This window comes from Dermacentor variabilis, chromosome 2, assembly GCF_050947875.1.
Source record: "Dermacentor variabilis isolate Ectoservices chromosome 2, ASM5094787v1, whole genome shotgun sequence".
Taxonomy (NCBI): domain Eukaryota; kingdom Metazoa; phylum Arthropoda; class Arachnida; order Ixodida; family Ixodidae; genus Dermacentor; species Dermacentor variabilis.
In genome coordinates, this window is record NC_134569.1 from 140,853,939 (window position 1) to 140,866,566 (window position 12,628).

Sequence of the window (12,628 nt, forward strand, 5' to 3'; positions counted from 1 at the left end):
ATGTGCGAGTAGCCAGTGCCTGAGTGAACGGCGGCAACCATTCTTAATTCCTTTCGGAACCGGGCAGCCTGCCACTATTCAGAAGGCAAGTTTAACTTTCTTTGGCATACTAATGCATCTTTAACGCGTACATGTCATTTTTACGTATGAGTTTGGGCGGTTTTGTGACATCACGTGAGAGGCAGGTGAAGTGGTGCAGCCCTAAAGCTTTTGGCCAATGGCCGAGGTCTAATGGCGCAAAGGCATCCAATCAGAAAATAATTTTTTTTTGTTTTCTTCGGTACAGTCATGAAAAATCAATGTGTACACGTCATATCAGATGAGGAGCTATCGAGGATTTCGTGACGTCGCGGGACAGACGGGCGAAGTTGTGGGGTCCAAAAAGTTTTTGACCACATGCGGAGGGCTGATTGCAGAATTGGAATACAAAAGTTTGGAATAGCCTTACGTTATAGCGCTCCAGCTCCGGAGACAAAAAGAAACCGTTCAAACCAAATCTGTGCAGATCATGTGCATAAACGATAACTGTTGAGGGGAAAAGAAAGTTGAATTATTAAGTAAAAGAAATATTTATGCTCGAATGAGGACACTAAGGAATTGCAATAGTTTACATTAGGGCGCAAAGCATCTTAGCTCCTAGGCGCTACCGCACAGCCTTCTAAGGCGCACGATTATACTCCAAAACTAACCATTGGCTCTCTTGCATATTTTGTTTTTGCTTGCTCTCTATCCCCCTTTCACTCTCTTTCTCTTTAACCCCCCTTAACCCTTCCCCTCATGCAGGGTAGCCAACCGGAAGTACCTCTGGTTAACCTCCCTGCCTTTCCCTGTATTCTCTCTCTCTGTTGTTCTACAGCTCGCGCGTATCTTTAGCAGCTCTCGCGTAACCTTTCTTTTACGCCATTATTACAGTGCAGCCTTGTCGACGCCGCAATCTGTGCTAAAGTTACTCAGAAATTGCTCTATTTTGTAACATCACAATAGCTGACACAAAGAAAGAATTTATTGTAGGGAAGCGAGAGAGGTAGGACTGACCTAGTGCGTTTTTCCCTGATGATCTGCACCGGACAGGAAGCGAAGCAGACCAAGAACAGTGATTATAGATAATCATCAGAAAATGAAAGGATGCGTATCTACAATAATCATTTAACACAATCGTCTTTCTACAGTGTTCCGCAGATAGTTCCTCTCTTCGCACTCCTAAGTACAGCCCGTGCGTTCGATCCACGCAGTGGTGGCCGCATTTCAGTGGGGACGAAATGCAGAAATGCTCGTTTACTTAGGTTTAAGTGCGCGTTAAAGAAAACTCAGATGATTAAAATTATCCGAAGGCCCCGCTCTGCGGCGTGCCTCTCGTCAAGCCTGTATAAATGAATTTTGTCCACGAATCGGCGTCGGTAGTCCTCGTCTGCGACTACGGCGCCCGCGATTCGCTTGGCAACCCTGTACGGAGCGACGGGTGAGGAGGACATCGAGGCACCCTAGCAGCCCCCCAAAAAGAAGAACGCCTCTCCTCACTTGCTTGAGCCCCCTGCCTCGTGCGCGACGGAAGAGGGCCGCATCCGGGCCGCGTTCTTCGCTCGCGCACGCGATAATGAATCGCGTTCGCCGGCTACCCCTCACACGCTTTCACTCATACGGTGCCTCACGGCGACGGCGACGGCAGAAATGCACCTAATGCGTTCATAATATTGCTATCGCAATCAATGATTTCATTTGAATTGAAGATTATAGTTAGCATATCGCACCCGCGCATAATCAGAACACCGTTGAAGTACTCCAAGCGCTACCCCCATGCTATCGCTGTCAGTGCTTGGTCCTTCGAAAGAAACTGCCCAATTTTTTGTTCTACTTTTTGTACGCAAGCTTTAAAGCCATTATCACGCTGAAGAAGCAAAAGATATCTTCCTCCATTACAGTTTGATTTGCATAGCCTTAACCTTGCCTTTCACGTTCAAGACAGACCGATCCTTCCGCATACCGGCATTTCGTTGTGTCAGAGCGTCTTTAAATTGATACAGAACAAAAATATGAAGAAAGATGAGGGAAACACAGAAATTCGACTGGGAAGACGCGACAGTTCCGATACGCAGTATTTGTTTCACATATTTCTCAACAGATGATTATATTTTTGGAGGATTGTGAGCACGCGGCGGCTCCACGCCGGTGCGCGTTGGGCTGCGCGCCGACCATCGTGACGTCATGCGTGCCGGGTGGCAGCTGCAGCAGCAGCAGCAGCAGCAGCAGCAGCAGCAGCAGCAGCAGCAGCAGGCGTTCTTGTAACAAGGCGTTGAAGTTGTTTCGAAATTATTTGCGGTTATGTTTCTGCACAGTGCAGAAGGAGGGCGGCGATTTGCACGTTGTGTCGACAATATTGACACGCCGATACAGACACTCGACCATTGTGCAACAGCGTGTGAACACACAGAACGCCTGCTGCGTCCTCTCGTCGTCTGCTGCAGTCCACCTTCTGCTTGCGCCAACGCTGTGGTACGTCCACTGCGGTCGCTATATGAAGCTCTTCCATAGCGTTACGCGGAAGTTTCATGACCATCACCAACTCCTGAGGGAGTACGGCCATGTGCAGATGGTCGTGCTACGTCGGGAGTTGCAAGATCAAGCCTCTTTCCCTTTTTAGATCACTATCTATCCGACCAGACAAAAAGTATTGAAGGACCCTGCTACTATATACGATGCCACAGCGCCCTTTCGCTGACATGCCACAGCGCTGCAGCAAAGCACAGCTCTTCCGATAGCCACTGTCCTCGAAGTACTCAGAGTATCCAAAGTCACGCTTTGACAATACCCATGTTGGCTGCGATGGGCGCGCAGCCCTAATCTATATCCTTCCAAACTTTGGCTCTGACGGAAAGGTATGAAACGGCTTGTGTAGCACGACGATACTTTTCTCACACCCTTGCGCGCAGTAGCGTAGAAGCATTCACCTGCGTTTTGCCAGGTGCTTCACTCGCCACATTACGAAGCAGCACACTACAGAAACGGTCACTTTGAAGGTATGGACATAAGCTCCGCTTGCGGAAACAAGTATGCGACCTAGAGAAACTGCGTATTTTAGACGTTGTTCGCTGCCGTCCGGCGCAGTCCATGCGGGTGGACAAACGCGGGCGATGTCTGGCATGCCGGTATCTGGCACAGACAACGTCACAGACACGTCAGTTCCTCAACTTCACGGTGCGACCGCTAGACACAGTATTTTGCGAAAAATGCGTTAATTTCAATATTTTCCGCTACTTCATGCCTGCAGAAAAGGTTGTGTCAACCACCTTCAGCGCTCAAGCTTTCGTTTGGGCTAAAAATCTCGGCGGCAAAAGATTTGTTCAGTATCCCTTTAAGAAGTTCATGTTCGTGGTGGCTCCAGGATGCGTTGCAAGATAACCTATGTTCTGCTGTCTGTATTTCGCGTTATATATATTCAGCACCCGCCTTACCAAACGGATACGTGCACTGCGATCATTGATCAGGCGGGCACTATATGCGGACCGACATCTCACTTCTTTTTATCCCTTTGCTGTGGATTGTTCAGTCATTCCCTCTAAACGTTCTATGTTTAAGCAGAGTAAAAAAGCTTGTACAATTTTCGAAAATTATTCCACTGTTGTCGACAATAAACACCAGGTGTCCCGGCATTTATTCAGTACATTCCATAACATATATTGAAATTAGTAACTCTGGAAAGCTTTCCATGTAGATTGATTTGCCAATAAATCCAAGGAAGTGCGCAGTTCTCCTAAATGTTATAGTCAGGAAAAAAGCACTACACCAAACTCTTGCGCTCTTTAGTAATACTCTGCGCAGTAAAACGACTCAAGTCTTGGCGTACTCGTGGGCAAAGCGCCTGGCTCTTCAACTTCTTTAAGAGACCTGTGTAAAACGCTGAAAAAACACACCATTGATTTTTCGGATTCCACATGTCCTCCTACGCTGTCTTTTTCTCTCTCCAACGATATGCTGTACTATCGACCTGGGCTCGAAACGGCCGACTGAGAACGTGTGCTCTCTTTCTGCGCACGATAGCGGCAGCCAAATCGAACAAGAATAAAGGCAGCGTGTATACATCGATTCCAGGTTGTGTTTGCTCAACTCCACGTCATAAACGAGACAGGGCGACGATTTGGCGACATAACGCCTTCGGGCTTCTCTTAAAGCAACTGAAGCGTTTCGCAACTGGTGCGAAGCACAGTGTCACCAAAATACTACGAACGTTTCCAGTAATCGTTTTTTCTTTCATCAACCTCTTGTGCAAGCGTGGCCGGATGTAGGCGTAGTGAACGATTCGCGCGGTGTCTCTTTTGCCATATACCTGTGAGTACTGCTGGCTTGCGCACACACACAGGCCACCCAAGTAACGAACTACAAATACTTCCGCACTTTGTCATCTCTTCAATATCTTCTTTTGTCATTGGCAACCACCCATTGTGAAAGCGTAGTCTATAGGGAGTCTGAGACGCGCAATATTGATTCGCAGGAGCGTCGTAAATTGCAGCTGTCGATATACTCAGCACAAAGCTCCATTTCTTGCCGCCCTGCCACTTATAGGTGCCATGTACGTCTTTAGATCAACCTGCGCGTTAGTGTGCGCGCTGAAGCTACCGTATTTTCGCGATTCTAAGCACCCCCCCCCCCCAATTTGTTAGGAAGAGCGCGTAGCCGAGGCCGCCGAGCGCGCTTGCTCACTCTGCCATCGAGCCGGAGCCGTAGGAGTCACGAGGTGGCACGGCGTCCGCGGCGCGAGTACGCCGCACACGTTTGGCGGCCATCTGACCCCGGAGGTAAAGACCAAGCTTCAGAACATCAATAGCGACTTGGTTGTGACGCCGGGTGGCATGACGCCAGTGCTGCAACCGTTCGACGTTTCAGTCAACAAGCCCTTCAAAGCCAATCTCCGGCAGGAGTACGAAGAGTAGGTGCGAAACCCTGACCGGACGAAGACGTCGACGTCAAAGCTGCGGAAAGCGTCCCCAGCAACCATGGCATAGTGGATTTCGAACGCGTGGAAGCGGGTCCAAGTGGACGTTGTGGTCAAGTCATTTAAGAAGTGCTCCGTCACAAACCACTTCGACGGAACGGAAGACGACCTGCTGTGGGATACCGAGAGCGGCGGTTCAAGCGGTGCGACGAACTCGAGTGGCAGTGATAGTGACTGAGCATCCTACACAAGCGGTGGGTTCACTGTTTGCGCCGATTTTTCTTTTGAATGTTTGCAAAATAATTTTTTTTTCTCCCACCCGTCTTGCCGTGATGTCGCAGCGAATAGAGGGAGGGGAGGGGTCATTCTAGATTTTTCCAATCTAAGCACCTCCTCTCACTTTGGGCGTCGCGATCGTGAAAACATGGGGTGCTTAGAATCGAGTAAATACGGTATATGCGTTCAAGGCGCTAGAACAGGCCTCTGTTTCTTCGGCAAGCCAGTCGACGTAGGTAGTCAGTATGCAGCGGCAACGCAGTTGCTTTTGAAGAAGAAAACTAGATTATGTGCAGAGCCTCTCCACAAAAACAAGGAAATTCTCTAGGGGAGGAAAACTTAAAACCAGTGCTACTTGTATGAAAACTAAGACTTTCCGAAAAAGGCAACGATTCATAATTGCCCCTTCAGGAAAAACATTCGGCAGTGATATGTACATATTGTAAATGCATATTGGCCGTTTTTTTCGCCCTTTCATTAGGAGTGAAGCATGGGAACGTTATGAAGCCTATTCACAACCAGAACTGGCGGAATTTATCGACATAGTTTAATTTTCAGTGGAAAAAACAAAGCTATATGGCAATAAACTATTTCTTGAAGTTTGGCAGCGATTCGGCTAACTACATAGATTTTAGTGCCTTCACTTTCATTTCTTTTAAGCAGCCCATATCGAAAGTGTACAGGAATTACTCTCGGATTTCAATTTGGAAAATTTAGACAGAAATGCTTGAGTAAATGTAAGAATAGATGTGCACGAGTAGGATACGTTTCGCTGACTGTCCGTTTACAATTTCACCTTACTATAATTTTGTCCTGCATAGCTACGTCCTACACTAAATATGACCCACATTTGGCGATCTAAGCAGAACTTGCATGTGTGAAAATTTGCCTGACTCCAAAAAACTATCTCTGGAAGAAGCTGGCCAAACCATGCGTGCTCTCCAATGTGTACACTTTCCCTTCAGTATAATTGTGAGCTGGTCTCTCTGTGCAAGTAATTTGTGTTCATGATAGAAGATAGTTTACAAAGATGGCACATAGTGATTCGCGCATAAGAGCAGTGTTTACCCACCATTGTTACTTTTTCTCCTTGCACCCCTCGAAGCTTTCATTCTGTGTCTATAGTAGTGGTTCCCATATGGAAGCTTGACTTGTAGCCTTCTTAATTTTGTATAGGGCTTTATTTTTCTTCGATATGGCTCAGATTGTCGGTAGGCGACGGCGTGTTAGGGGAAAATTAGCTGTCCTTAATTCATTAGTCGCCCTACTACAATACATAAAAAGTCGCTGTTACCGCCAACGCAAGCGTGATAAGACACGAAAAACACAGAAATGAAGGAGGGAGGTCCACATTACCTAGAATTTCCCGATCCTACTCGCGTAATGTCATAATCACGTCTAAGTTACTTTTTTGTCAGTAAATATAGACCGCATTGCATTCTAAAGGAGCCAACGTTATAATTCGGTGAGATTGAGCTTCAATAATTTTCCCTGCACCACAATAAAGCCCGTAATAAAAGTCTGGAAAGGTAACAGCACTTAGTGTAGAATGAAAGGAAACATTTGAGAGCCAGCATGTTACAGTCAGGTATATACTGGAAAACCAGAACGTGCAGGTAATAGAAAGTTACAAAAGATTTCGAATCAATACATGCAATCTGTACTGTGCATAATTAAACACATCTTTTTTTATCAGCTCAGTATTATATAGGTGCAGTTAGATAGCAAATGTCTGACTCACACTACTGCATAACACAAAAATAAAGATCACCGACGATTGAGATTCTTCATAATGCGAAATTTGAGCGCACCTTTATATTTGTTTGCGCGATATATTGGCTGGCGCGGACAAGCTGTCTCATGCGGCACGTTGCAAATGGAGCGAAGTGTAGCGCGACTGCCTCGCTAATCTGGAGATCGTGAAACGCAGCGCATGGATGGCGTGTGCGCGCGATTCACAGCAGCCGCCGCAGACAGGCCTCCCAAACTACCCGCGCTACTCTGGCGCCATCTTGTAGCCACCGTCGCCTCGCTACGCTTTTTTTTTCTCGGCCTTTCACCTTACCCTTCTGCTCCGCTTTCCTTCTCGCGCCTTTCATCCCCCGCTGCTCTCCGCGTTCGCTCTTTCATACTTCGCTGTGCTAGCTCACTCGGTTACGCCGACGCCCACGCTCTCCGCAGGAACGGGCACCTAAAAGATGCGCTATAAAACAGAACACAAATGAATTACATACAGGACAGCTAAATACAACTAATCAAGCAGCTATATTCAACGCCACCGACTTATCATTGAAACACAATCCGTATTACAAAGCAAAAAAAAAAGAGAGAACTCCGAAGTATTCGAACGCTGCGAGAGAGAGTTCACTGGTGAAGTCACAGTACATTAGAAACGAGGGAACAGTTTAAGATAGGTGTTCTTTTCTACCCGTTTAACCGTGCTGTACTTACCTCTTAATTTTGTCCATGACGCGTAGGATAATCTAAGTGTCTAGACCATGAGCTTGTTAAGAATGTGCAAATTTTTATTATCTTTCCGAGTTTCTAACATGAAATGCTTCATTCACAACTTCGGCTTTTGTTTTTCTTTTCTTTACGTAATCATCCTGCTACTGCAAACTCCCCGAAAATAAATAAAGCTTTGCAACAATATCTTATCAATCGGAATTGACTGCGCGTGTCTCTTTAGTGTTCTTATAAGGCGAACAACGTGGACTTGCGACAGAAAGTAGCCATTGTCGGAAGGCGGTATTGCATCATCGCTCCAGTGGTTCCAGCACGCAGCCTCTTTCCTTGACACACTGGCCTCTTATATAACTCTCACCTATTCAGGCAGGGCTGCCGCACGATCCCATGCCTTCAAACGTGCTCACATCGGCATGCTTGCTGAGTATTTCAAGGCCGTAGGACAAGAAAAGGCGTTTCGTGAGCAGTATTGGGAGAGAAGAGAGAGAGAGAAACAGAAGAGAGGAAAGACAGGGAGGTTTGCCAGATACGTTTCCGGTTTGCTAACCTGCACTGGGGGAAGGAGTATAATGATGAAAACAGGAAGAGAGAGAGGAGACAGAGCGAGCACAGCTTCGCACGCTTTTCAAAAGAATCGTGACGCTTCTACATCCAAAAGAAAACAGGTGCATACAAATGTACTGTGTAATTTGGTGTTGGCAAGACCACTTGGCAATTTTTTATGTCTTTGACTTTAGCTGCTGAAGCACAAGCATGTAACAAACATTCGTAACGCGATTCTGCCACGCGAAGTATGTGCTACCTTAGCTGCTGCACTTTTCTTTAGAATATTTGGTCCAATAATTATATTTCCGATCGCATAAAGCAGCGGCAATAAAACTGCCGCCGGGAGGCAATATAGATTGTTGAAACAAATTTTTCCAGCTCCGGCATCAGTAGCGCCGAACTGCGAAACGTACCGACAAGGCTCGCCGCTGTCGCGCTTGTCTAAATGGCATTTTTTCCATTTTGCGTGATGCACAAGTACAGTCAAAGTGCATTAGGCGTCCAAGTTCTGTCTCTGTGGAATCTTGATGCGCGCGTCGATGGACACGATTTTCGGAATAACATACTCTATAAATAACGACACAAGAACACTATGCAAATATCATGCCAACTAGGCTCAGACTATTGATTACACTTCAGAATGCATTGAGATCAAAGCCTTCAGAATTTTGCACAAAAGGAAATACATATTCTAACATGAAATGCAAGTGATAAAAGCGCACTGTTATGCTACTATTTACAATGAAGCGATGGCATCCCATCAGCAAGCCTACAGGTTCTCCTACTAAACGTCATGCTGCTATAGCCGCACGACCCGTCACACCTAACTCCGGCATCTTGAATGATGGTTGTGCAAGTCCTGAGGCCGGCGATAGGTGGTATCTAAAACATGGCGGCTCCGCAATCAAATCCAGCGCATGCAGCCCGCAAAAGTATGACCTTCATTATCTGTCTCACTTAGTACTAGAAAATGCTGGCGCTGTGTGCCGGGTTTGTATAGTCACCAGAAAAAAAAAAACAAGTTTTCAGAGTACCGCAAAGCTGCCCTTTCCGTTTGCAACAGTGAGCACCCGCGCCCACACTGCTTCCAAGACACCGTTGCCGCCGCTCTTACAGCGTCGAGAAACAGCTTCCGGATTCGTGTTCGTTCGCATTTGTGGTTTAATGCATCACACCACTTTTTCACATTTTCATCAGTGCTGGTGACTTGGCGGCTTCAAAACGTGCGAACGGGAGCATTTTAAATTATATTCCGCCCAAGCCATCGCAGCAGGGCGCTAGGGATGCACTGTTGCACTTTTTAGGGAAAACGAAGCTGCGCGAGTGACTCGAGCACTGACAAGTGTTAATTGTTATTGTTGTCCTTTGCTGTGAACCGCACTAATTGTGTGTATATGCTCTGTTTCAATCTACTGCTATTTCCTTCTTATCTTTCTACGCCTCCCAACCCGGTGTGTAGGATTGCATACATGATTTCACTTCTGGTTAGCTTCCCCTGCCTTTCTTTCATTTCTCTCTTTATCTCTCTTTGCGCAGGGACAGTTCGATAACGCAGCTTGTTCTAGAGCATTCAAAGGTTCAGCTTTAGCAGTTCGCCTTTTGTGCAACTTTGGTTTCTAATTTCGCAGCTTCAGTCACTCTTGCGCATGCTTTTCTTGAGATTCTTCAGTTAGCATGAAAATAACGGGCTAACATGACAGCGCATGCGCACTTTATCTCCGTGTAGTTACGAATTCAAACCACCTTCGCTCTTGTGCTCACCGCTGCAACTGTGCCCACAGTCCAATAAAAGTGACGCACGCTAGCCTCATCGGAAATAGTTCAAGCTGAAACCTAACTAACCAGTTAGGGAACGCTGACATCGCACTAGTGGTTGTTTGGAGAGGAGACGAAGTCCTTCCGAGATAAAAAAGAAAAGAAAATGAAATTAGTTTTTGTTTAGTTACTGCAACCGCACGCGCAGCAGCCAGGCATAAGGACAGAGGAGTCTAAGTACTGAGGGTTGCAGCCAATGGTCAAGTAAATTCGACAACAAACAAGAACACGGCATTCGTGTCTCTACAGCATTTCCAATACCGTCTGCAAGTCGGCGTTTACAAGCCCTTTGGGAGCGTCAAACCCAGTTACCAGCGTGCGATAATGGCAGGGCAAGCGGCGCAGAAAATAAACAAATGTGATACTCTGCAGCCTGTTTTTCTGGTCACAATAGATTGATTAAAATGTTTTCATTGGAGAGAGCGAAGGCCTCTCTAGACTGTTGTGCGCGAGTATGAGGGCACACAAGCAGCTCCTGCAATGCAACGGGGGTTGACGCGCACTTAGGACAGCGCAGGGGGAAATATATGGCAACGCCCAGGGCGTTCCCATGGGAAAGGATGTGGAGATTCGCAGAGCGTCAGTAAAATGTCATGCAAATGAATCGGCTGGATCAAGACTGGAAAGTCGCACTGGTGACATCCGCGATTTGGTGAAGCACATAAGGATCGATATAAGGGGACATTAACATGTAAAATCGATGAAGACACCTAGTTGGAAACCACGGGCAAGGGTTCCGGTTGCGTTTTACACACACACACACACACACACACACACACACGCACACACACGCACACACACACACACACACACACACACACACACACACACACACACACACACACACACATATATATATATATATATATATATATATATATATATATATATATATGCTCAGTGGCTATGGTGTTGGGCTGCTACGCACGAGGTCGTGGGATCGAATGCCGGCCTCGGCGACTGCATCCCGCATTTCAATGAGGCCGAAATGCTAAAATACCCGTGTACTTAGATATCTATGCGCGCTAAGGAACCCCAGCTGGTCAACATTTTTGACTCCCCCACTATGGCGTGCCTCACAATCTGATTGTGGTTCTAGTACGTAAACCCTATAATTTAACTCACACACACACACACACACACACACACAAACACATGTATTTATAGGAAGAAGAGCGAAACCATAATGCAATCGCGGCTGGGGGAACAACCTGTAAGGCAATTATTTTGAAAAGCTCGCGCTTGCACGGGCTAACTTCTCACACGAATGAAGTAGAACGTTCCTCGATATTTCAGAACTTTTCAAGTAATATTTGTGGAATTATGTTAGCAGGAAGTATGGATATAGCTACCAATTATTAATTTAATATTTTTATGCGAAGCATATTAACGTAGGTTTCGGGCCTTCGCGCGACGCCCGGCGGTGGCCACCATTGACCCTGAAGTGGGGTCACGTGACATGACGTCACGTGATGACGTCACACAGGCTGCAGATGGGGCCTCATATCGCGCCGTCGGTCGCCTCCCGGCGGTGGCCACCATTGACCCTGAAGTGAGATCACATGATGTGACGTCACGTGATGACGTCACACCGGCTGCAGATGGGGCCTCATATCGCGCCGTCGGACGTCGCCCGGCGGAGGCCTCCACGCTTCGGTTTGCGCCGTCGCGCGCGACGCGGCGGCGGCGCCACCATCGCTGCATCACGTGATATGTGACGTCACGCCAGGGATGAAGCGGCAGCGCCCGCCGTCGCGTCAGTCTCTGTGCCCGCAACCGCGCCAGCGTCTTTGCGCCGGACGTGTATGCGGTCAAGATGCCTCCAAACGCTAAGGATACGCTAAGGTTAAGCCCAGGGGATGCTTCGCATCCACTGGGCTTAACCTTGATAAGCCTCCAATTTTTTTAGTTTCATAATTTATTGATTGGTAAAATTCACAAAAATTACGTGTGCGTAATTGACCAACAAAGCAAAATTCATTTATTTGCGTACTGCGGACGCAAATATAACTAACGCAACCTATCTACCTAATGCGTTGACTGACTTTCAATAGGTCATAAACAAACAAAAATCCTTTTAAAATATTGTTCTCCGCTTTCGCCGATACTACTTGTAGAAGGGTTATACTAAGCTCGATAAAAGCCCTTGGAAATGTATTTCGTTTGCTATGCAATGTCAACAAATATTTGCAACAAAACAGACTCACAGCAAATCATGAATAAATGCCACTCTTTCTTTGCAAGCTTTTACGCGTGTTCTAAAGCCAGAAATCACGCGAAACGATCAAGCGTACAGCGTCGCTGAGACCTGTTCAAAACGCAGGAAACACTTTACCACATTTGTTGGTAGATGGTGACAAGCCCTGTTGTGGAGTATAATGCTTCTAACTGCCGTGTTACAAAACTAGCAAGTGTGAAAAACACTTTTCCCACCAACCGTGAATCAGCAACGCTGCGGCCAGTTTCCGGCCATGTCGAGAAAGCACAAATAATATGACCGATGTCTTTCGTGAGTACTTAGCGGCTGCGGTCGCTTATAAGTTTCCTCGAAGTGCCATGAAGAAGTCGGCAATTTTTGAAGAAAATGTTATTTTTTAA